This window comes from Felis catus, chromosome C1, assembly GCF_018350175.1.
Source record: "Felis catus isolate Fca126 chromosome C1, F.catus_Fca126_mat1.0, whole genome shotgun sequence".
NCBI lineage: Eukaryota > Metazoa > Chordata > Mammalia > Carnivora > Felidae > Felis > Felis catus.
The window spans coordinates 96199091-96225179 of NC_058375.1; the positions used below are offsets into that span (position 1 = coordinate 96199091).

The 26089-nt window shown below is 47.3% G+C and overlaps 1 protein-coding gene and 1 long non-coding RNA gene across 2 annotated transcripts in view; one reads left to right on the plus strand and one right to left on the minus strand.

Annotated features, from left to right (window-relative positions):
* Positions 1 to 10537: 10537 nt before the first annotated feature.
* The window catches only part of LOC101081401 (monocarboxylate transporter 1-like), a 45840-nt gene continuing 30288 nt past the window's right edge, over positions 10538 to 26089 (minus strand). Inside the window, exons 5-6 of the transcript XR_006582865.1 lie at positions 18138 to 18334; positions 10538 to 10664 (exon numbers count right to left, since the gene is read on the minus strand). The gene's annotated coding sequence lies outside the window, so the exon portion shown is untranslated. The remainder of the gene's footprint in view (positions 10665 to 18137; positions 18335 to 26089) is intronic.
* Positions 15752 to 17949, plus strand: LOC109502535. The gene is made up of 3 exons (XR_002161188.3): positions 15752 to 15908; positions 16304 to 17069; positions 17151 to 17949. It is a non-coding gene; the product is annotated as an uncharacterized LOC109502535 (long non-coding RNA).

Sequence of the window (26089 nt, forward strand, 5' to 3'; positions counted from 1 at the left end):
GCCCTGGAAAAGTCTCTGTCCTGGGAGCTCAATAAAAAAAAATGCAGAATAAATCGTTGTAACAGTGTCTCCTGAGCTGTCAAAAGCCATTACACGGGATTATGTTTACTGCCCCTCAGTCTGAGTCATGGCCCCTCCCACCACGCTGCCTGCTTCAGACAAGAGGGGGGAAGGGACATAGGACCCTGTGCATGCCCTCTCCCACCACCATCTCCTTTCCCAACAACAGGGGTGGGGTAAGTGCTGCCAGGCTCATTCTCCCATCTTTCAGATCTCTAAAGAACTTTATACTTTCACATTCATTATTGTATGCAACCTTATACCAAATATCGAAGAAAGCAGGGCAAGTGAGCAAGCCAACACCCAACCTGATGAAGTGACCTGTTCAGGAATATACCAGGTAAGAGCAGCTTTGGGCCCCCTGCCTCCTTCCAGCTTCTCTGCCCTCTATATCTGTCCCTTACTCCCCCCCCCTCCCCCCCCCCCCGCATTGTGGATGCTGTTCCCTTTGTTAACTGCTACCTGAAGACTCAACTCAGGTGGCAGCTCCTCCAGGGACCCTTCCCTGGCTTCCTAAACCTGGACAAGAAGCCTCTCCATGCACTCCTCATACATCTTGAGTTTACTTCTCCCAGAGCACATGTCCAGGGGAGGTCTGTCCCTCTAGACTGGGGACTCCAGAGGGCAGCCTCATCTCTACATTTGTGAGCTTTAGAAATGTCTGCTGAATGAATGGATGGATGAACAACGCACAGAGTGGGTAAGTGGTTTGTCTGAGGTCACCTAGCTAGGATTATAAACTGAAAATATTTTTATTTAAAAAATTTTTTTAACTTTATTTATTTTAAGAGAGAGACAGAGCACATGAGTGCACAATAGTGGGGGAGGGGCAGAGAGAAAGGGAGAAAGACAGAATCCCAAGCAGGCTCCACCCTGACAGTGCGGGGCTTGAACTCATGAACCGTGAGATTATGACCTGAGCGGAAATCAAGAGTCAGAAGCTTAACCGACTGAGCCACCCAAATGCCTCGAAAATGCAAATGTTTTTAAAAAGTTGAATCAATGCACAATGAACTCAGGTTTTTGCTAAGTATTTTCCAGTGTCTCGGGCCAAGTTGCCCCGACTTCCAGTGACATACTCTTTTCATTGCCTTCCCATGAGCGCCCATCACCCATCTCACGAAGTCCAGTAGTGGGATTTGCACCTCCTGGTGAGAGCAGGCCATTCTACCTGGAACCCATCTTGTAGACCCACCTGCGCCCCACTGGGGGCTCCAGAGAAGCCTGCCAACCACTGTTGTTACTGCTGCCACTGCAGGGCCAGAAGTTAGGGCACCATAAATTGAAGTGACTTGCCTTGATTTGGGTTTTTCTGAAACAAGACCTGGGGACATGCATGTGAGCACAAAAAGTATTTTGGGAGGTGATCCCATGAAACACTTGTAGGGGTGGGAAAGCAAGATAGGGAAAGGAAGGGTGCCTATAAAGGGATGTTATTAAAGCCAGTCACCACTGTGGGCCGCTGGAGCCCCCTCCTGCCGAGGACCTTTAGGGGATGCTATGGGACATGCTGTAGAGTCATCTCAGCTGAGGGCGAGGAAGCCAGATGCTCACGCCCTACCCTGTTACTGGCTGAGGGCTGCCCCTGGGGCCTTCAAATGTCTGGTAGTTCTGGTTTGCTGGGCACATAGATGTTCTAAGTGGTAACCTCAGATGTGTGGAGGTGAATGCCAAGGGCATGTGGCCGCACAAGGGCAGAGACCGGCTATGAAAGAAAGGAAAAACCCACCTCTACAGCTGGGCTGTGGTAAGGTTAGAGGAGATAAAATTAGGTGACACCACTTGGTAAGGTGGAGAGGATGATGACTGAGTCATGGCTAATGACAAGTCCCGCTCTCCTGGCAAATTAAAGAGAGATTAAGACGTTGAATGCCAAGGAGAAAGCTGGGACTCCAAGGGGAATGGCTTTAGATTTAGATCTTCATTACATTTCTGAGTTATGTAATAATGGAGCAAGACGTCCCCAGGCTGCACCCAACTATTGGTCCGTTCACACCCAACCCAAATCCGGGATGAAAATCACTTTCATCTTAGCTCCAACCCTTGGTTAGGTTATTACTCCCCAGCAGGCAGGAACTGCAAGGGAAGAGAGACAAAAGTGCTGAAATAATGAAGGGCTGTTTACCTGCCGGCAGGTGGGAGGGACAGGGCAGGATGTGGTTGGGGACAGATGAAATTCATCATTGAATGAATGGCATGTGTGATTTATAAGCTCTCACCCCTGAAGATCTAGAAATTTCAGAGGTAGGGTGGGGAAAGAATGAAGGAACAGACTAAGAAAGGGAGAGTTCTCTTTTTTTCTGCGTTTTCTCCAACACTGGCCAAGGCTGCTGGCAGTAAATTCAGCAAATGTATCTGATGCTAATCTTGTTGGAAGAATTTACTGTAATTTGGTTCACTGGGGACATAATCAGATTTGTGCAAACTTTCACAATAGTCTGCACAGGCTCCATATATCTTGACAGATACAGTCTTTAAAATGCCTATACCAGATCCGATCTTAGGAGAGGAAAGGCAAGACCTGGGGCTAATGGAGACCTTGGTTTTAGGGCCCAGAGAGGTACACAGGTATGCTTTCCTCCCTGGACCCCACTTGCAGGCCTTCCCTCCACCCCCTCCGTGTGGCCTGGCTCCAACGCTGATGGGGTCCCTCTGGTGGATGGGACTGATAGTGGTCCGGGGTTGGGAGGTCGTGATATCTTAACGATGACAGGGTGGTTACACCCCACTTCCCAAATCTAATTGCCCAGTAATTCCTGATTCAATCAGCCAAAGGCATTGCCTTTTAAATTCTTTGTTTTGTTGTCCCAGTAGCAGCAAACTCGATTCTTACCAGCATTTTTCATAATTTTCAATTATTCAATAATAGGATTATTTCTATTTATAGTTTAAAGCCATGGTAACACTTATCGTAGGCAGTTTTTTGTGCCTAGAAAACTCGCCATGAATTACAACTATAATAAGTGCAGTAAGCCTAATAAACATATGTTATTGTTCTCAGAAACAGGTATTTTTGTTCGTTTGTTTATAACAATGGGAACTGGATTCTTGGAGCAAATGGTGACAGACTGACAGCTGCCATCTGGGAGGCACATGCTCCTCATAGCATGAGACGTTCTGGAGGGCATCAATTCATATCGATTTCTGATGACACGAAACTACCAATCTCCTTTCCTCAACAAAACACAGACCCCAACTTCATTCAAACCCAAGGCCTAAACAAACCTGTTATTTTATCATAAAATGCAATTCCATATGGCCCATCTTCAGGCTCTATGACTTCGGGAAGTGTGAGGTTAAGGATCCAAGAAGCCAAAGGGAGAAGTAGCCTCGGGGAATGATGCCGAGACTGGAAGTTGTACTGATCATCAGCCCAGGTGGGGACAGCTGAGGCCAAAGCGGTTTCAGAGAAGTGGGAAGATGGAGATCTAAGAGTTGCCTCAAAGAGGAGAAGCGGTCAAACTTGGGATCAGATTAGGTATGGGCTGGGGTGGGCGGGGCTAGGGGGTGGTTGGGGAGTGATGCGTACAACACGATAGTAGAGCTGTGAACCTGGGGGCTGGAAAATGGAGGCATATGAGGAGAAATGGAGCTGTTGGGAAGAAGGGACTTTTAGACGGAGGAGATGATTAACTCAGTGTTGGGCGTGTTAAACAGAAGTGGCCTTGGGGCAGCTAACTGAAATGTCCTGCATTAATGCTAAAAAGCATAGGAATGAGCAATTAGGGCAGAAATGGAGACTTGAGAATTATTCATACAAGAAGCATTTATTGGTGCCCTGCTGCATGCTAGTTCAGGCAAGTGCCAGGCGTAGAGGTGCCTGGGAGCAGAGTAGGAAAGGGCTCAGACCCTAGATCACACAGACCTGCGTTCTGATTCCCACTCCACCACTTATGAGCCATGGGATGTTGGGCAAGTCGCTTCATGTCTTTAAGCCACAATTTTTCCATCTTAAGAAAGAAAGAGTGTGTTTGGCACACAATTATCAATCATAAAGGCAACTGTGGTGAGAATTGGCCAAGCTAATGCATACAAAGTGCATAGCATTGTGTCTGGAATACAGCAAATGCTAAAAACAAGTTACCGGTTATTCTCAGGAAAAACGTAGTTTTGACTTTTAGGACCTCCTAGTCTAATAGAAATGATGACAGCAAGAGAAGGTGTTAAGAGCTCAGCTGAGCTGGAGGGGAGAGAGAGATGAGCTGTCAGGTGTTGAGTAGTGGATGAAAGCAACCAGCCATAAATGAGTTAAGCTTCTCACTGCTTAGTGTAATGGTATAAACCAGAGGCTCAAACCGAGGAAGCACCAACTCTCTTTGTTCCATTTTCCCCAGGAGCTGAAGGTCAAATGGATCAACACAGATGAGGGGTGGTCTCACTCAACAAACAATTCAAGAGGCTTTGGCAGTTTTATGGACACAGGTTGGAGAGGGGAGTGAAAAGGAAGTGTTGGGGTGGAAAACTTTTGAGCACTGAGTCAGAGTAGGGAAAAGTGTCTTCCAGATTCCCCTCCCACCTTCTGGGCAGAAACCCCGGCTCAGGGCCTCAGGTAAAGCGACGTAGGAATGAAGGCGCTGGGGGAGGAATGTGAATATGGGGGAGAACATGATGTCCAGGGCCCCTCGTCCCCCAAACCATGCCCTTGACTGCAGTTTAGGGACTCAAATGCACTGACTGTAGCCAGGTCTGGTGTGGGGAGGACAGTTTCTCTGGGGAGCTGCTAGGTAAAGCCTTTGTGATCGCCTCAGGTCAGGCCTGAAAAGACACACAAGGTTTTTAACCAGGAGTCAGACTGCTCAGAAGGTACATGACAAAAGAATGGCAGACCAGCAACGTTTCTGTGGCCTACAAGGCGGGGCCCATGAATCTAAGGTTAGGAACAGAAGTGCTGGGCTGTGAATGAGTTAGCCTGGGCTCCTACATTGCAGGAGTTCAAATCAGCTTTGCTGAGGACAGTTTGGTAGTTCACCTACACCTTCACTGACTGCCCCTGGTCCCTCTTCTTTTGGGGTCCCGGTTGGGGTTACAGAGAGGAAAATAAAACTGAAACAAGGTGACTGTGTTTTCCTTTGGACTCTTAGACCTGTCCCCCAGGCTGGTAGCAATCTGAGGACCGTAGGCTGTGAAGGTAACATGTTCACTTTAGTGTGAACTCTGGGACTTCACTCTGGGGAGCAGAAGATACCCCCCCTCTCCGGGAGTGGCATAGGTTTCTCTGCTTCAGAAGAGAGTTGGCAAATGAGTTTTCAAGTAATTTTCTCCCCTTTGCCCTTTAACCCCAAGAGATTAGGGAGATGGTGGCTAACAGCACTTGTAAAAATTTGCATTTCAAAGTAATGTATGCAAAAAGAATACATTTTGGCACACGCTTCATTAGCATTAAAACAAATTGGCTTTGGGTCCTTGCCATTTATATCTTTTTCCTCCTAACTCCAATGCCCCCAATGCATTTAAGGAAAAAGGAGAGAAGCACCTGGAGGGAGGTGTGGAAGTGAGAAGAGTGGAGCTGGGAGCTTTTGAGACAGGGGTGTGAGTGTGTGTGTGTGTGTGTGTGTGTGTGTGTGTGTGTGTGTATGTGGGTGAAAGAGAGAGAGAGAGTTTGTGTGTTGGGTACTGAAGGATTCACAGAGGGGCTAAGAGGAAAATTGCTCCTCGTGGATGGAAGTTGGGTGAGTGGACCTATCACCAGCTGGACTCCCAAGACCTGACCTTCACTACCCACCTGCTTGTAGCCACCAACCTTTGTCCCACATTCTCCCTTAAGCTCCTCTTTCCAGCTCATCTCTGAACTCAGGCAAAAGACCCAGGGGCATCACATTCCTCGATGCAAACTGAAACTGCCCCTTGAGTATTATCGACTGCCCGGACTAAGAGCTACAGTGGCCCAGACCACCCAGACCAGTTTCAACTTAACCCCCAACTCACGCCTGCGAGGATGGACTGCAGAGAGACCCAAGGAGTGACTAACAGTCACCTTTACTTCATTGTCTTAATAAAATCTCCATCCCAGGAGGAGCACAAGTCTCATTTACAGAACACACAATGTATGTCTAGGCATGTTTCCTTAAGGCGCACACGTGACCTCAAGCTCCCGTCTACATACAATAACAAGGCCCCCTTTCTTTAAAAAAATTTTTTTTAACGTTTATTCATTTTGGAGAGACAGAGAGACACAGAGCATGAGCAGGGGAGGGGCAGAAAGAAAGGGAGACACAGAATCCAAAGCAGGCTCCGAGCCATCAGCACAGAGCCCAATGTGGGGCTCGAACTCACAAACCGTGAGATCATGACCTGAGCCAAAGTCGGACACCCAACCTACTGAGCCACCCAGGTTCACCACCCACCCCCCCACAATTTTAAATACAACTAAAATTTTTTAAATTGATTTAGTATCTAAATATATTTCCTTTACAGTTTCTTAATTTCTTTAGCAGTAAATTAACATCAGTTTGACCAAAAAATAAGGGAAAGATAAGGGGAGGCTGGTCATTCTGCTGGGTGAAATTCCGTGATCTACCCCTAGAGGCTCAGCCTAGAGCCCACCCCTCCGGCCCTTCCAACAAGTTTAAAAGTGCCTAATTCTCTGTGTTAAATTTTTTGTGTTTAAAATAGCTAGAATGATTTGTTTCTTGGGCAGACTCTGACTGGTGAGTTTGAGGGCACAGGCTAAGGGTAGCAGTGTCAGAGACTCAACGTGACGGAAACAGAAGTCCAGCAGCAGAACGCAGAACTGCTCTCTGCTGTGAGTTCCTCTCTCATGCCAACCAAATCCCTCTCTAATCAATTAAGCCCATTTACTTCCTTATTATCCTCTGTAGAAAACCAGAAGAACCAGACATCGGGCTCCACGTCAGACGCTGGGGAATTAATATCTGCTGGAGAAAGCGGTGGCACAGCCCTGCCTGGTTTTGGTCCAGGATATGATAGCAGGGCTCTTACTCACATGGTGGTTTAAAGCTTTTCTGATGAGCCTTTCAGAAGTTATGATAGAAGCCTGAGTAGGGTTGGAAAGCACCCCTAGGCCACACCTTCTACCCATGCAAGATTTATGTCCCTAGGCAAAAGTACCTAAAAGACCAAAAGCCTCCTTCCTACCTTGCTCCTTAAAGTGAATTTTTCCTTGGCTGACACTCTGAAGCAAATGTATTAATACCCATGATGAGTGATGAGCCTTCAATAAATAATGCTGGTTGTTCTAATGTACCTGGCATGAAATATTCAGAGCTATTAATGCGTTTCAGTTTAAATAGTCACCGGGGCTTTCTTCCAAAACAGTGGTGAGCCTAGGTTCTATCGGGTTTGTTTTTGCACAAATCAGATGGAAAGTGCAGGCCGAAAGTTCCAGGAAAGGCATCAAGTATGCAGAAGGTAGGGAGCTATATGGTGCAAGATGTGATGGCGTAGTGGCCAGAGTCCTTGGTTGGGGGCCAGAACTCCTGTCCTTAGCCTGGCACTGGCTGTGCTGAAGGACTTGAGACTCACATGGTCATGGGAAGCCAGATGGGAGCATGTTAGGATGTCTTCTCTGGTCCTTCATTTTAAATCAGGCATTAAAAAAATTTTTTTTACATCCATTTATTTTTTGAGAAACAGAGTGAGACAAAGCGGGAGTGGGGGAGGGGCAGATAGAGAAGGAGACACAGAATCTGAAGCAGGCTCCAGGTTCTGAGCAAGCAGTCAGCACAGAGCCTGATGCGGGGCTCGAACCCACAAGCTGTGAGATCATGACCTGAGCCGAAGTCAGACGCTCAACCAACTGAGCCACCCAGGTGTCCCTAAATCAGGCATTTTAAATGCTTTCAGTCTTGGGACACCTGGCTGTCTCAGTCAGTACAGGATGCAAGTCTTGATATTGGGGTCCTGAGTTCAAGTCCCATACTGGGTGTAGCACTTAACTAAAAATTAAATTAAATTAAATTAGAAAAAAAATGCTTTCAGTCTTTTGAGGCCATACAGGGAAAATGGGAGAGTGGAGGAGTCTATATGACCATACAGACTGGGAGTGGGATTCAAATTACCAAGCACTAGGACCTCCACAGGAAACTTTGAGTGGCAAGAGCTCTGAGAAGGCTAACCTCAGAGAGCCTGTCCGTATGGAGACTATTGATAGTCTAAATCCCTGGTGCTGTGGTCCTGACTGGCAGATGGTGAGCACAGGAAGAATCTGAAGGATGAGCTGACAGAAGTGAGTCAGTCCACACCTAGTAGGACAGCAAAACTTCCCACCTCTCTTGTTAGGTTTCAGGACATTAAATTACGTTAAAGACTCTTTGGCATTGGGGGAGCCCTCCAGACAGACAACTGAATTGCCTAGGCTCCCCACCCCTTCTCAGATCTCGGAAGTCTCCCACCCGGTCCCATCCCAGGTGAAGTCCATTAAGAACCTACTCGGAAGGGATCTGGAAGGAAGGAGCAAGTCTTCCCCGCCATTCTCTGCCCTGACCAGAGATGAATGAGGGGGTGGGGGGGAGGCTTCAGAGATGTCATTAGCTCTCTGAGTCACGGCTGAAAGCCCAAATAGTTTCTCATCCTTACTCCTAGGGAAGGCTGACCTCCCCTACTCTACCCTCTCCTCCCTTCCTCCGCCAGCTTAGCTCCTTCGAGTGCTTTTTCTGTGGGTTTCTTACACTGCCAGTTCCTAGGCGTTCCATTCTCAGTGCTAATAGACCAATCTACTTCCCCCAATATGACGGCTCTCAGCTGCCACCTGCTTCCGCTAATCTTTGCTGTACTCAGCTACCTCTTACCTTTCAGAGGCCACAGGGTAGGTCTGGGAGGAAGCCCTGTGCAGACTGGCCTTAGGTGACAGGCAAGAGCCCTAATGTGTGCCCTGGTTACTTAGGTCTTGTCTCTCACCTGCAAACCTCTTGCTGAGACAAGAACTTTGAAAAACACATTTCTGACGGGCTATTTAGCACCCTGCTAGATTCTGCCAACAGAGGACACTAGGAGTAGACTGGAAGGTGGAGGAAGGTGGGTATACTTTTCCTCTTTACTTCCTGTTCCTGTCAGCACCACCTGCCTGCCTCACACCGGCAAAGGCAGTTCGTTCCAGCTTCAGAAGTTGATTCCAATTTGCAATTTTTCCTCTTCTGCTCAGCTTTTTTCTTTTTTTTAAGTAGGCTTCACCTCCAGTGTGAAAGCTCAGTGTGGGGCTTGAACTCACAACCCTGAGATCAGGACCTGAGCTGAGGTGGAGAGTCGGACTGCCTGAGCCACCCAGGTGCCCCTCTGCTCAGCTTCTAAATGTTGGATGCAGGGTCCAGTCCTGAAGGCCCATCACTTCTCTGTGTACACATTCGCCCTAAAGATTTCAGCCAGTTCATGGATTTCTTTGTATTCGGTGACTCTCAAATCTCTATCTCTAGCACTGACCTTCCCCTAGATCCCAAATTTGAGATGTCTGTTATAGAGATCCTCAATTTAACATGGCCAAACATCATTTCTTATTTCCCCTCTTCAGACCAAGCTTTTCTTTGGGTCTTCTTCATCTCAGTAAATGCTACCACCGTCTGTCCAGCTGCTCAGCCCAAACACCCCCCTGTCATCTTAGATCCTTCTCCCCCCAACATACACTTCCTTCTTCCCTCCAAGCCATCTGCAAACCTAACCTGACCACTGTGCTCCCTCTTTGTGGCTTCGCCCTCGTTTCAGCAACCATCAGCTCAGAGGGAGCTTGGGGGAAAATTAGGAAAGTTTCTTCAGTAAGGCTTCTGGAGTCTTGGGTTACAGACTCTCAGAGCACAGTGACTTTTCTCCCTAAATGAAGGGACACTCGGGATAACAAATCTGTTGAGGGTGAACCCAGAACTACGAAATGAAGGAGCAGTGTGGGGACCCTCATAAGAAGTGGGATGGAAACAAAGTAAAAATGGGAAGTGGCCCATTTGATGACCTCAGCCTCTCTGCCTTGCAAGGACCACATGCTCCCCCTCATTACCAAGTGGGACTGTGCTGTGCTAGGCCACAGCCCATAATTGCCCATAATGACTTCATGGGGCTCAGCCCAGGTAGGAGCCCAGACATATCAAGATAATGGCTTTTCTTCCCTTTTTGTTCTGACTGTGTTAGCTCCCGGCGTGGACTGAAAGGTGCTCATTAACACAAGTGCCTTTGATAATTGGGTTGGTCCTGGCTTCATTAAGCACTGATAAGCTTCCTGCTTCTGGGTCCAGATGAGAAAATGAGCCAAAAACTGGATTCTCCTTTAAATACTCTCTGGGATGCAGACAGGGAAGAGGGTGTGCTACCCTCTTGCTCTCCTGGGTTGAGCTAAGGGTAGGAGAGGCAGGAGGCAGGTCCCCATAGGGCAACAGGAGGGTGCCTTCCTCCCAAGCATGCCACCCACAAACTCAGCCTCGATTTTCTTACCTGTTATGTGGGGCTTAGAACAGAGAATGTGAGGGCTAGAAGTGACCTCAGGTATGTCAATGCCTATACCTTTATCCTACAGAGAAGATACAGCTATGGGGGCCCAGAGAGATGATGGAACTTGCCTGAGGTCACACAGCTTAGCTGTGCCAAAGCCATGCTCAGAATCCAGGTCTCTTTTGGTTGCTCCAGCCTTGGTGATCCCTGATGTAGCTGCAGGATTGTCGCAAGTACTGGAAAGTAGAAGACAGAAAAGAGAATGGTGTGAAAAGTGAGACCCACCAGGCATCCTGTCTGGGAGTGGGGGTTGGGGAGAGGGAGAACAGGTTTCTGATGTCCTGGGTCCCAGCCTCGTGCCCCTGTGAGCCTTCCTGAGTCTCCTACAGGCCCTGGGGAAGAGGGAGCGAGGCGAGAGAGCCTTTCAAAACTACCTTGAGAAACAAAGCCCCTCCAGCTGCACATCAGTGGCTTTGCCCTGCCTGTTCCTCTGTCACCCCAGCATCACTGCTCCGGAGGCAAGGGCGCTGCTGAGTCCAGCCAGGCACCAGCCTCAGTCTGCATCTGCAGGGCCCTCACTTCAATTGCCAACAATTAGATCCCAGAGAAACCAGCTCATTTTCATTCCCACCATGCAGAGGCCCTCATTAAAATTTAAACGCATGTTTCCTTTTTTGTTTTTAAAATTTCCACGATAGGTAATTAACTTTTCCTTTCTGTGGGTAAGCAATTAATTAATGCTGTTAATGATCATGGAGTTCAGAGCAATGTGATTTGCCTGGGAGTTTGTTTCTTTTATTTACTTCTATGTTCTAAATGCATGTTTGGGTGGGGAGGCAAGGGGAAGAAAGGAAAGATGCTGTAGTGAGTGTCCACTTTGTTAGGACTTTCATGAAATCCTTAGAGCATGAAACCCTTACAACAAGGAGGGCATAAATGGTTTTCCCTGGGTCAACAGAAGCAGCTGAGGGAGACTTCCTTAGGAGGGGCCAGAGAAATGCCACGTGTGTGTGTGTGTGTGTGTGTGTGTGTGTGTGTGTGCGCGCGCGCACACATGAGCACACACAGGTTTCCCCACACGGACAAGCAATTTCCGACTCCAGCTGGGCGTCTACAATTTGACTCACTTCTGTCACTATCTACCCAGAGATAGCATCAGATTCCACAGCGTAAGGGCTCAGTCTATTAAAAAGAAACAACAGGTCCAAAAATGGAGTCACATTTGCTAAGCCCCACAAGCCTTAATGCCTAACCTAATTACAGTTTCAGCCTCCCCCAGGAGTGGAATTTTAAGCCAATCAGTCTGGAATTTCCTGGTTAGTACTGGGGAGGTCATCTGTTCATAAGACCCCCTGCCTTCCCCAAAGGCCAAGTAACATTCCCCGAAGTAACCCACTTTGAACTTCCTTGGTATCCCCTCCTTCTGCCTAGAAAAGCCCTCCATTTTTGTACAGCTCTTCAGAGGTCCCTTCTACCTGTTAATGGGATGCTTCCCGATTCGTGAAGGGTTGAATAAAGCCAATTTGATCTTCAGATTTATTCAATTGATTGTTTTTTAACAAGTCCTACAAGACCTCCCCCTGCCCTTCAGGTACCAGTTGAAAGTCCAGGCTGTCACCTGTATTTCTGGCTGACTGGCTGTAAATCAGAGGTTTCTGCAACCTCCTCCTCATGCTCCATTAATTTACTAGAGGGGCTCACAGAGCTCAGAGAAACCTCTTACTTACTAGATCACCAGTTTAGTGTCAAAGGCTAGAACTCAGGAACTGCCAGGTGGAGGGGCTGCGTGGGGTAAGCTAGGCGGAAAGGGGGTGGCGCTTCCATGCCCTCCCCAGGCATTGCACTCTGCTGGAATTTTCACCTGCTCCCCAACCCTGAAGCTCTCAGAACCCTGTTCCTTTAGATTTTTATGGAGGCCTCATTGCCTAGCCAGGACTGATTAAATCATCCTCGTTGGCGATTGCTCCTCCCCGCCTCCCTGGTGGCTTGGGGTGGACTCAAAGTTTCAGTTCTCGAATCACCTGCTGGCTCCTCTGGCAAACAGCTCCCAGCCTTAGGTGGAGGCCAAAAGTCACCTCATTAACATAACCAAAGACCCTTTTGTTGTCCTTGCTTAGGAAATTCCAAGGCTTTTTAGGAGCTCTGTGCCAGAAACGGGAATAAAGAGCAATGTATGTTTGTTATGAAGAAACACAATGTTACAGGGCTGTAACTTCTCTGGCTGAGTTGGGCTGGGGTCTGTGGGCTTCCGGGTTCCCCCACTGCCAGCCTCTGTGCCCCTTGGCCTCCCTCCAATCCCAGCCCCTGAGTCCGTCTTTCCACCACACACACCTCAGCACCAACAGAGCCGGTGTAGAAGTTGCAGGCCACAGGGTGAATTGTTACAATTGATGAGGTTTTGGAGTGGTGGGAGGGTTCGGAGCTGACCACCAAGAAAGAATTCTTGAAGACGTCTTTGGTGCAAAAAGGTGATTTGATTAAAGGAGGAGGACAGGACCAATGGGCAAAAAGAGCTGCCCTGGGTCTGTGAAGAATGACTAGATATATACTATGCAGTTGGGGAAGGTAAAGGCATAAGGGAGGCCTCAAGGATTTTCATATACTAAAGAGGATTCCTAAGATACCCGAGGCCTTGCTCTTGTCAAGCTAAGGCTGTTTTCCCTCCACTAAGGCATTAACATTAGGACGGTAGGGGGTCCCTGGAGAAATGTTCTACTCTGTATTTGCCTTAAGTATTTGCCAATGGGCTGCAGGTTACAAGGAAATTGAATTTTACCTGCCATTTCCTTCTTGCCTTTGTTTCCCACATCACTATGGAGGGGAGGGTGATGTTAGGGGCTCCAGGAAACTGAGTCCATAGTTTTCTGGAGATTAGGCTATTGATAAGATTGCCTTTTTCTTGTAATTTACTAAGCACATTTGTAAACTGGTGGAGACCCATGTCCTGCAGGACTGTGATCTCTATCAGTTAACCATCTGTTTTCTCTCCTTTGTTCTTGGGCAGCCAGGAGAGCCTGAGGAATATCACATATATCCCACCTGCGGTGGTGTTGCTAGCTTGTGCGTGCCTTGCCTTGTGGCCCCTCATCACAATCACTTTGGAAAACAGTTTGACCTTATCTTGTGAAATGGAGGGTTTGCATATAGTGGGACCCAGTGCCCCTATGCTTAGGTATGCGTGTGCAAAACTTGTGCATGTGTACCAGGAGACCTGTCCCAAAGGGACTTAGCCTCACAGTCAAATGGCGAAGGAGTGGAAACAACCCAAATGTCCATCACAGGGGAATGGGTAAATAAAGAACATGGAGGTAACCTGGAATAAAAAGACAGGGAGCAGCTACCCTCTCCTGAGTGGGGGAACAGAGGGGGAAAAGAAGAGTGTCATAGAAGCTTGGAGCTTGGAGGAAGGAGGTGACCACCTACAGCCAATCATTTCTATAAAGATCAAAAAGGCAAAATGAAACAAACATATTGCTTAGACATATGTACCTTTGTGACAAACTTTTTCAAACGCAAAGAAGGATAAACACAACATTTAAGACGATTGCCTCTTACAACAGACAGGCAGGAGAGTAGATGAAAGGGAATGTGATGATGCCCTGGTTCTTCTGTGAGTGGTGGGGTTGACTATATGTTGTTTTACAACTAACATTTAAAAATTATGTTTTGTGGGCGCCTGGGTGGCTCAGTTGGTTCAGTGTCCAACTTTTGATTTTAGCTCCAGATCATGATCTCACAGTTTGTGGGATCAAGCCCCACGTTGAGCTCCACATTGAGCCCCATGTAGGGTTTTGCCCTGTGAGTACAGAGCCTGCTTGGGATTCTCTCTCTCCTTTTTCTGCCTCTCCCCCTGCTCATGCATGTTATCTCTCTCTCTCTCAAAATGAATAAACATTTAAAAAAAAATTGGGGTGCCTGGGTGTCTCAGTCAGTTCAGCGTCCAACTTTGGCTCAGGTCATGATCTCACAGTTTGTGAGTTCGAGCCCTGCATCAGGCTCTGTGCTGACACCTTGGATCCTGGAGCCTGCTTCGGATCCTGTGTGTGTCTCTCTCTGCCCCTTCCCTGCTCACACTCTGTCTGTCTCTCTCTCTCAAAAATAAATAAAAATTAAAAAAAAAATTTGTTGAAAAAATTTTTAATAAAAAATATATTTAGCTGGCCTCTAAAAAATACCCAAGTGATCACTGCCTCCTGGAATTCATATTTCCTTTCACATTGTCCCAGGATTGGCCTGTGAGATCAATAGAATATGGCAGACTTGCTGGTATGTCACTGCCAGGACATACATTAGGTTCTAATGGACATTCTGTCTTCTATTTTGGTTTCTCTTGCTCTCTTTCTCTGGGAGCATTTGCCCTGTGGGAAACCACTAAATATGTTCCTAGCAGCCTAATAGGGAGGCCCCAGTGGCAAGAAAGGAAGGGCTCCTGAGCATGACAGACAGCTGACAGACAAGCCACACCAAATGAGCTTGGAAGTAGGTCCACCCAGCTTTCAGATGACTGCAGTCTTAGCCAACATCTCCATGACAATTGCATGAGAGCCCCAGGCCAGAGCCACCCAGGTAAGCTACTCCTGGATTCCTTCTCCTCAGTAAGGTGATCTGAGTGTTTAGTATTTTATTTACTTGTTTATGTTTATGATGTTTGAGAGAGAGAGAGAGAGAGAGCTAGTGGGGGAGGGCAAGAGAGAGGGGGACAGAGGATCCCAAGTGGGCTCGGGTGCCGACAGCAAAAAGCCGGATGTGGGGCTCGAACTCAGGAATCCTGAGTTCATGACCTAAGCCCAAGTGGGACTCTTAATGGACTGAGCCCCCCAGGCCCCCTGAGTGTTTGGCATTTAAAATTTTTTTTTTTCAACGTTTATTTATTTTTGGGACAGAGAGAGACAGAGCATGAATGGGGGAGGGGCAGAGAGAGAGGGAGACACAGAATCGGAAACAGGCTCCAGGCTCCGAGCCATCAGCCCAGAGCCTGACGCGGGGCTCGAACTCACGGACCGCGAGATCGTGACCTGGCTGAAGTCGGACGCTTAACCGACTGCGCCACCCAGGCGCCCTAAACTGCTACATTTTGGAGGTAATTGGTTATACGGGGTTAGATAACGAATACACACTATTTGATATGCATCAATCTTGAATTTCAAAATAGGAAAAGGTAAGACACGGACAGACGGTCGCTTGGGCGCAGGCCCACGGGGGCAGTGAGCAAGGCCCCCCTTCCCCTCCCGCACAGGACTCTGCTGGGGGGGGGGGGGGGCGGGCGCGGCGCAGGAGCGGGAGGCCGCGGGGGAGCTGCAGCACCGCGCCTGCCCACAGGAGGGCGCCCCGCGCTGCCACATCCAGCTTGGGATTCTGGACTGGAGGAAAGCCGGGGAGGGAGCCTTCTGGGGGGAGAGGGGGATGAGTAGAGAGGGGAGGACCTGCTTGCCCCCCGACCGCCCCCCTCCGGGTTCTTCGTGTGGTCACCCTTGAAGAAGGTCAGTGTGAGGTCCCCCTGGCAACTGGACTTACGGCTGGCCTTCAGGCCTGAGGAGGAAATTCCTGTACATTCGTATCAGGGCTGTCAGCACGTAGGGAGGTTTGTGCTGTGAGTGTGTGAGTGTGTGAGTGTGTGAGTGTGTGTGTGTGTGTGTGTGTGTGTGTGTGGCCAGTGCAGGGCCAAGCTGGTGGGGAGTCTCAGAGCTGCAGGCTGCGGAGGAGTGAGGGCCAGGGTGCCATTTAAATTGTCAGCAGTTTTTCCCATCTTCCTCTGCCCACTCACCTTCTGCCCCAGCTGTAGACCTTCAAAGGTCATCAGGAAAACATCTCTCCCATTGGTGTGACTGGGAGAAGTCTCCTTGGTTTCTCGTACACTGTAAATGCTTATTGTTAGGATGTCCTTGGAACCACAGTAGAGGGACGGCCATCTTGCCCGCGCAACCCAATGAAAAGCCGCTAGCGGCACACCAGAAGGAACTGGCGGTCAACCAATCACCGAGCGACAGCACGACCTGACGCGAAAAAGGCCCACCCGGACCTCAACCCGGAACAGCTGCAGCTTAAAAACCCCACCCCACCACACCTGGGGGCGACTCCCCTGACTCCTCTTTCTCTCCCTGAGTCACGGAACCTCGCCCGACACCTTAGTTCCCAAATAAAGCCTTTGCTAAAATTTTTTAGCCTCTGACTCCTATCTTTACCCTGCCTTACGCCTGACCCTAACACTTATAAATACTGGAGACTTGAATTACATGCAGGCCTTAAGCTGATGGGAGGCAAAGGGCTTTCTATGAACTCTGTTTCTGTTCTGTGAACACCACCCCAGGCTGGGTTACCAGACCTACAAGTGTCCCTGCTCACCCGATGCGCCGCCTCACCCCCAGACTGGCCCAGGTGGGCCCCCTGTGCTCTCAGCTCCCTGTGACCCCAGGCTTTTCGCACACACGGTTACACCGATCACTTTCCTTGATGATTCCAGTCTCTGCTGCCCCTGGAGGGCCATCGCATCTTCAGGGTCAGGCCCTGTCTTATTTGCGGGTGTATCTCCTGGGGCCTAGCCCTGAGCTGCCACCTGGCAGCCACCCAGCAGCCATGTAGCCGTCACCACAGGAGCCTCACCAGAGCCGCCTCCAGCCAGCAAGTGCTGTGTGCCTGGAGTGGTGTGTGCTCTCCAGGCTTAAAGGTGCTTGACCCTCATGGGGCTGAGGGACCCGGTCCCACCTATTTCCTGTCCTTTGCAGGTAGAAAGCTAAATAAAGCTCCATTTCCCAGACTGCCTCCTTCCAGAGTGGTGGGTGCCTATCGTGAGCCAGCGCTGAGACCCTCACGTGGGACTTGAAGGTGGAAGGAGCCAGAGACCGCCTTCCTGTGCCTTGGCCGCTCCCTTCTGACAGGCAGGCTCGTGCAGACGCGCATCCTTTCCTGCACTGGTGTCCAGGGTGCGGTCACCACTGGTGGGGGAGGCCCTGCCTGCTCCCCGGATCACGGCCATGTCGGCGTGTCCCCTAACGCAGAGTGCCCGAGGCAAGCTCCGGACGCCCACCTGCCTTTGCTGCTCAGGCCAGGGGAGCAGATCCTCTCAAGCCTCAGCCTCCCCTCCTCCCCTCCCCCATCCAGCCACTCCAACCATCCCATGAGCACCCAACCCCCTGTATTAGTCACTTTCTGCTCAAAATACCTCAAGGGTTCCAATTTCCTGCCTGAAGTCCAGCTGATACAACCATTCTTATTACCCTTGTTTTACAGATGAGGGAACTGAGGCACAGAGGTGTGAAGTGACCTTCCCAGAGCCCCACAGCCAGAGAGTGAGAGCCAGGGTCTGAAGCCAGGTGTCTCTGAGCCCAGGGCCACCACACCCCCTTGCCTGGGTGGAAATGCATTGTGGTGTGCCTGGAGGTGGCTGGGCGGGGTTGTAGGCCCGAGGGGGTTGGGCTCACTGCCTTGGCAGGTTCTGAGCAGGTCCTGAGAAGGCAGCATAAGCGGGGCCAGTTCCAGGGGACCCTCCCAGAGGTTGGGGCTGACTCATCTAGGATGTGTGGGGCAGGGAGGCTGCTGAGAGAGCCAGGCTGTGTGGGTACCACATCGGTCACCTCCCGTGGTTGGGGCAGATCAGCAGTGTTTGGAGAAACACTTAAGTGATGGGTGCAACATCAAACGAGGCAGATGGAGGTGCCACCAGGCCCGTGGGTAGGGGGCTAACGTGGGTGGCACCACCTTGGTGAACTTACAGTGGTTCGGTCTTGTCGGTATCCCAGGGTTGAATGGAGCCTGGAGCCTGACGGACGCTGATCATTTATACACCAGGTCTCCTAGAGGTGAATTCTTGCAGGAGAGTATCAACCATCTGGGCTGGAATGTCCTCACATACTGGGCATTCTCTCTTTCTTGTCTGAGAGAACTATGGGTGGGGGAGGTAAGGCAAGTGCTGTGGGGTGGGGAGAAAAGTAAATCAAAGTTGTTGATTGATGCTTGCAATGCTTAAATGACTCTTCTTTGGCTGACTACATCTGAGCACCACCCGCCCCCAGGAGGTCCATCTCTTGAGTCTCCACTCATTTATATTCAACATATATTTATATTTATATGTACTATGTATTTATATTCAACATATATTGGTGAGTGCTACCAGATACCTCACCCTTTGACTGCATATGAGAGATAGAATCTTCAGATACTCAAAATCCCTGCCTCATGGAATTCACATTCCAGCATAGAACACATTTTCCTGGATTTTCTTTGTTGACTAGTCCCCCTTTGAACCCATTTCTTTAGGTATGTAATATTATTTTCTTCTCAGTCACTTTAGATGTGCTACTTCAGCCTCTGTTTACCTTTTCTCTAATCAGGGCCTTAATTCCTGGGGAGTTGGGCTCAGGACATTTCCTTCACGCTCATTACTAACCCACATGCACCCTAAAGAGAGGGAAGGAGGGAATAGGGGAGTGGGGAGTCGGCCAGTGGAGTGGAACACAGATGCTTTGTTCACTTCTCCAAGGCAGCCCATAAACCCACAGGGATGTCCTCGGTTTTCTGCTCTCAGCAGACCTGAGCTTGTAAATACTCTGTCCTCGATTGCCTTTCAAGTCCCTGATGTTTGGCTCCTGGACTTTTAGGGTCCTCATACACTGTGTTGTATGCATTGATTTCCTTTTATTGCCCCCAATATATAGAAAGCCTATTCAACATTCTAGTCTCCTAGCCTAGCCCAGGGCCTGATACACAGTCTGTTTACGCATGCTTTCTCCGATAAGATAATCTGTACAATTTCAGAAACGCCTGGGTGGTTAAGCCTCTGACTCTTGATTTCTGCTCAGGTCATGATCTCATCATTCATGAGATCCTGCTCAAAGCTCCGCGTAGGGCTCTCTGCTGACGATATGGAGCCTGCTTGGTATTCCTTCTCTCCCTCTCTCTCTGCCCCTCCCCTGATTGCACTCTAAATAAATAGATAGATAGATAGATAGATAGATAGATAGATAGATAAAACTTAAAAATACACATAATCTGTACAATTTCAAAGGCTGGTTGGTTCTATCAATGGTCTCTATATATCCCATCTTTGTTTTTCATTTTCTGGAAGCAATGCCATTTTTCTCTTTAAAAAAAAAATTTTTTTTTTAACGTTTATTTATTTTTGAGACAGAGAGACAGACCGGGAACAGGGGAGGGGCAGAGAGAGAGGGAGACACAGAATCTGAAACAGGCTCCAGGCTCTGAGCTGTCAACACAGGGCCCGACGCAGGGCTCGAACTCACAGACCGTCAGGTCATGACCTGAGCCGAAGTCGGACGCTTAACCAACCGAGCCACTCAGGCGCCCCCATTTTTCTCTTTATCTACCCATCCCAATCCAGCAATTCAGAGCCCCACTGTAATGTCACCTCTTCCAGGGAGCCTCTCCCAACTCCTCTAGGCATAAAGGATGTCTCACTTCAACGTTCTGAAACAATGTTCATTGTCTCAGAAAGTTCACAATCTGGTATGTGTGATAACGGTGGTTCAGAAAAGCAAGTCGATATGATAAGTGCCATTTATGATAGAAGTAATGATAATGGTGAATACTTATTGAGTACTTACACTAGGTCAGGGACTGTGCTAAGGATTTTACTGCCATTAACCTTATTGAATCCCCACAGCAACCTTCTTAAATTTTTTTAAATGTTTATTTATTTTTGAAAGAGAGACCGAATGCGAGTGGGGGAGGGGCAGAGAGAGTGGGAGACACAGAATCCAAAACAGGCTCCAGGCTATGAGCTGTGAGCACAGAGCCCAATGTGGGGCTCGAACTCAAGAGCTGTGAGATCAGGACCTGATCTGAAGTCAGATGCTTAACCTACTGAGCCACCCAGGTGCCCCTCCATAGCAACCTTCTAAGGGAGTTCTGTTGTTGTTCCCATTTTACAGAGGTAGAAACTGAGGCTTACAGAAAGTAAATAACTTGTCTAGAGACACAAAGCTGGGAAGAGCCTGAGCTGGAACTTAACATTAAGGTTCATTCTCTTTATAACTGTTGCACTCCAGCCCACGAGGAGACAGAAGAACCCAAAGGGGCTATTGAAAAATGGTGGGGAGTGTATCAGTCAGGGTTGTGCAAAGAACAGAATCTCTAAGAATGATACGAAATAAGCAATGATATGAAATAGGAATCAGACCTTATGTAATGGTGGGAATGGTGAAGAATTTTGTGGAAGGTGGTTGTCTGCACGGTGTGGGTCTGAATTGCGGCAGACCTGCAGGGGCAGGAGTTGGGAAGAAAAAGTGGAGATGTGGGGAAGAACCACCACCCACCCCACAGGACAAAGGAGAACCCATGTCTATCCCTTACAGCCTCCATTCTTGATGGGCCAGATGGCCAGCAGGGGAAGCTGGCGCCCTTTGGCATGGAGCTGCAAATGTAGCTGGCCCAGGACTTGTAGGAGATACGGTGGGAGCTGGTGACTGTGAGTCACCATGCCTACAAGATCAGCCCCCAGTTATGCGGCAGTGTTGCAATAGGACCTCATTTTGGCAGTGTTACACAAAATTATCTAAAACTTAGACATAGGGCAAGGAATGATTATGTGTCCTTTCAAAGTCCTACTGGATGGAGCCTTGTCTAATGGACCCACCCACAGATTATTTAATTCTCTAGGTTCTAGAATCCAGGAGAATAAACCTTTGCTGTCTTTTTACTATTGTTTAGACCCCGGGCTCTGGCATGTGATGTGTCCACACGTGCATTTTGGCCTTGCAGAGATGCAAATGATCTCTTGGCCAGTAAAAAATGTAACTCTGTTGGGAGCTCAGCTGAGCTAGAAGAGAGAGTAGAGCTGTCAGGTGTCAGAGTAGCCGATTAAAACAACTAGCCATCAATTTAAGAGGTAAGCCTTTAACCACTGACTGCAATCAAGAGGCTAAACCCGAGGAAGCGCCCACTCTCCCTGTTCCATTCTCTGGAGGGGTCAGTAGATCAGTGCAGACGTGAGGGGCCCCGTCACTGTTGAGGGAGTCCCAAACAAAAGGCTCCAGCAGTTTGGTGGGCTTTGGGGTTTGGGAAGGTTGAGAAGGAAGCGCTAGTTGTGGAAAGACCTGGGGACTGAGGAGTGGGGAAAAGTGTCTTCATGGTTTCCCCTCCTCCCCTCTAGGAATGCCTGGGCAGATGTGTCCAAGAGGAGGACCTCTGCCCAAGGCCTCAGATAAAGACCCAGGAATGAAGGCCCTGGGTGAGGAACCTAAATGTGTGGAAAGCAACAGTTTTATTGTACCTAGAAGTTTTAACCTTATTCCAGCATTCTGGTTTTTAGTGAATGTATTTAGTTTCTTGAATTTTCCTTTGAACTCAATTTACCATTCTTCGAGTTTCTTCACGAATGAGTTCTCAGTCTGTATTTATATGACTCTCATGTTTTGACCCTTTAGTGGTTATTCTTTGACAGTGGCGGTGTTGAGGTTGGGTTGGAAGTGACAAGTGAGATCCAAGGCTGGGCATCCGTAGAAGGCTCAGAAAACTCCCCTCCCCCTTCTGTTCCCTATCCCCAACCCGTAGGCCCACATCTTCCTTGCTTATGCTTATCCTTAGCATCTGAGAAAGCAGATAACACTTGGAATTTATCCAGTTCTAGGACAGGGCAACAGGTATTACTAAGTATTTCTACAGCTGCAAATGTGAAAAGCATTCAGAATTAGTCAGTAATTTTTTTTCTTAAAAAAAAAGGAGGAAGGAAGGATATAAGGAAGGAAGGAAGGAAGGAAGGAAGGAAGGAAGGAAGGAAGAAGGAAGGGTGGGAGGGCACAGAGAACAAAACACAGCAACAAGAGAAACACCCCAGGGTGAACTCTCCTAATTATACACCCACAGACTGTTAGCACACTGAGTGGGGTAATCCCAGCCCACTTCCCCTCCTGGCTTCTTAATGGCTGCTGCCACTTCCTCCCGGGACACAGCTGGAGTTAAGCTCAGCAAATGCAAGCTCTTTTAATTCTTGAAACAGCAAAGAATATTAGCAAAAGAAATCTGCAAGTGAAGAAATCACATTATGAATTCCAATGCCAAGGAAAAGGATTATAAATCAGATTGTGAATTCTTTGGGGACCAGGAATTTTCTTATTCTTTTTTGGTGCAGGACCCAAATGATTGGTTTGGCCATCATGCACCCTTCAGGACTACCCAAGGCTCAGCCCCTTCCATTCTTGCTTGTTTTCAGAGCTTCCATCCAGCACCGCCTTGGGCTCTAGCCTCTGAGCTGTAATGCTCTTGCTTTGCCCTCTTCTGATAGTAGATGAACTGCTAGGATGAAGGCTAGGGAGTCAGTGTTGTGACCTTTTTTTTTTTTCCTACTTTTTTATTTTGGAATTTTAGATTTACAGAAAAATTAGTACAGGATTCCTAGATACTCTTCACCCAGCTTCCTCTGATGTTAACCTCTTTCATTATCTTAGTATACTTGTCAAAACTTAGAAGTTAACATTGGACAGTCCTAGTAACTAAACCAAAGACCCGCTTTTTCCATTAATGCCCTTTTTTAGTTCCAGGACCCAATCCAGGATATCAAGGTGTGCTTAGAGGGGTCATTGTTTCTTTTTTTTCTTTTCTTTTTTTTCTTAATGTTTATTTATTTTTGAGAGACAGAGAGACAGAGCACTAGCAGGGGAGGGGCAGAGAGAGAGGGAGACACAGAATCTGAAGCAGGCTCCAGGCTCTGAGGTGTCGTCACAGAACCTGACACGGGCTCAAACTCATGAACCTCAAGACCATGGTCTGAGCCAAAGTCCAACACTTGACTGACTGAGGAACCCAGGCACCCCGAGGGGTCACTGTTTCTAATTTACCTACTTCCCTGGGGTTTGGCATGGACTGGATGATAAACTGTATGAAAAGGGCTTTGTAGGAACAGAATAGAGAGCCCAGAAATAAACCCATGATCATATGGTCAATTAATCTTTGACAAAGGAGGCAAGAATATACAATGGGAAAAAGACCATCTCTTCAACAAATGGTGTTAGGAGAACTGGATAGCTCCATGCCAAAGAATGAAACTGCACTTTCTTACACCATACACAAGCGTAAACTCAAAATGGATTAAAGACCTAAATACAAGACCTGAAATCATAAAAATCCTAGAAGAAAGCACAGGCAGTAATTTCTCTGACATCTAGATACGTCTCCTGAGGCAAGAGAAACAAAAACAAAAATAAACTATTGGGACTACATCAAAATAAAAAGCTGCACAGCAAAAGAAAGAGTCAACAAAACAAAAAGACAAACTTATCGAATGGGAGAAGATATTCGCAAATGATATTTATGATAATGGACTAGTATCCAAAATATATAAAGAACTTACACCACTCAACACCAAAAAAAAAAAAAAGCCCAAATAATCCAATTTCAAAAGCAGAAGATATGAACAGATATTTCTCCGAAGAAGACAGACAGGTGGCCAAAAGACACATAAAAAGATGTTCAACAACTGTAATCATCAGGCAAATGCCAATCAAAACCACAATGAGATGTCACCTCACATCTATCAGAATGGCTGTAATCGAAAACACAAGAAAGAAGTGTTAGCGAAGATTTGGAGAAAAGGGAACACTTGTGCACTGTTGGTGAGAATGCAAACTGGTTTAGCCACTATGGAAAACAGTATGGAGTTTCTTCACAAAATTAAAAATAGAATTACTGTATGAACCAATAATTCCACCACTGGGTATTTACTTAAAGAATATGAAAACACTAATTCAAAAAGATATATTCCAGACCCCTGCGTTTATTGTAGTATTATCTACAAAAGCCAAATTTGGAAGCAACCCAAGTGTCCATTGATAGATAAATGGATAAAGAACACAACGGAATATTACTTAGCCATAAAAAGAATGAAATCTTTCCATTTGCAATGACACATGGATCTAGAGAGTATAATGCTACGTGAGATAAGTCAGAGAAAGACTTCACTCATATTTGGAATTTAAGAAACAAAATCAATGAACGGGGGCACCTGGCTGGCTCAGTTGGTGGAGCATGTGACTCTTGATCTCAGTATTGTGAGCTCAAGCCCCATGTAGGGTGTAGAGATTACTAAAAATATAAATAAATAAACCTTAAATATATACATACACTTTTAGACTTTCTAGGTCCTCCCAAGATGGAGATAGCTGCCTTTTTCTTTTTTTTTTTTAATTTTATTTATTTATTTTGAGAGAGAGAGAGAGAGAGAGCAAGCACAAGCTGGGGAGGGTCAGAGACAGAGGGAGAGAGGGAATCCCAAGCAGGCTCCACACCATTGGCGCAGAGCCCCATGTGGGACTTGAACTCATGAACTGTGAGATCATGACCGGAGTTGAGATCAAGAGTCGGACACTTAACTGACTGAGCCACACAGGCGCCCCAATAGCTGCCTTTCTATATCTGCCCCATCACAGCACTCCCTACACAGTCCTCCACACTATATGAGAAGTTGTGGGTGCCAGAAACCAAATTTTGTTCACTGTTCTATCTCCTCTGCTCAGCAAAAAGCACATAGAAGAAACTCCAAAAAATGCTGGTTTTTAAGTTTTTATTATTTTAAAGTAGTTCCCATACCCAACATGGGACTTGAACTCACAACCCTGAGATCAAGAGTTATATGCTCAAATGACTGAGCCAGCCAGGAACCAAAAAATGCTATTTTGATGAATGAGCTAATGAAGGCTGATCTTATATCAGTTGTTCTATTCTTTAAACTGCTGTTTTCCTCATGACTTAACTTTTCACTGTCTGTCTCCCCTACTAGAAAGGAAGAACTGTGAAAGAGAGTTATGCTTTACTCCCTAAAGAATCTTCAATGCTTACAACAGTGCTTAGAACCGGCCCAGGGTAAGTGTAAATAATACCTGTTGAATGAATGTATGTAAAGGTCGATGGTCAACGTCCTCCTTTGACCAATATTACCCTTTTTGTAACACTGTGTTTTTTCTGATGCTGATCTCAGTAAAATGATGTTCTAGAGCAACTGTAACCCTGTGACATGTTAAGTGCTGATTGCTCAGGCTTCCTGAGATGAACATTCACTTGAAGATGAATGATGATCAGAAGGGAAACTACAGGAATACTGTCCCAAAGAGCACTATCTCCAGGAAGGCACTGGTGGCTGACAGACTGTGGACTTTCTACATGCCATAGCTTCTGTCCTGTACCAGCAAAATAGCCTCATGACTTGAGGCTATTTGTGTTTTGTGTTTTTAAGTTCAATGTCACATTTACCTCCCTTTCGCCAGAATCCAACCCTTAAGGAAGCAAAAAGCAATCAATCAATTAATCAACCAACCAATCAATATCTTATAGTAATCATTAGATTTATTTTTGTAGAAAATTCCTGTTATTAGTGAAAGGGTAACTATCACATTCACATTAAGGAAAATGAATATAGGAAAAGTCACCATCCTAATTCAAGTGTGGTTGGAATTTTGTGTGTATTCCTTTTCCCCTCTTTCCCGTAAAAGTACATTATATATACTGATCTAACCAGTTTGTGTTGTGCTTTTTACATTTAACATTGTATCATGCTTACAACATAAGGATCTTTCCATCCTATTAGACTTCATAACCGTCTATTTAAATACATTACCACACATTTAAGGATTTTCAAATATAGTGCTCATTTCACTGTCAGATGTGTCAGGAAAAGTTTTCTGAAGAGTTTGAAAGACAAAAATTCAAGGCACTAAAT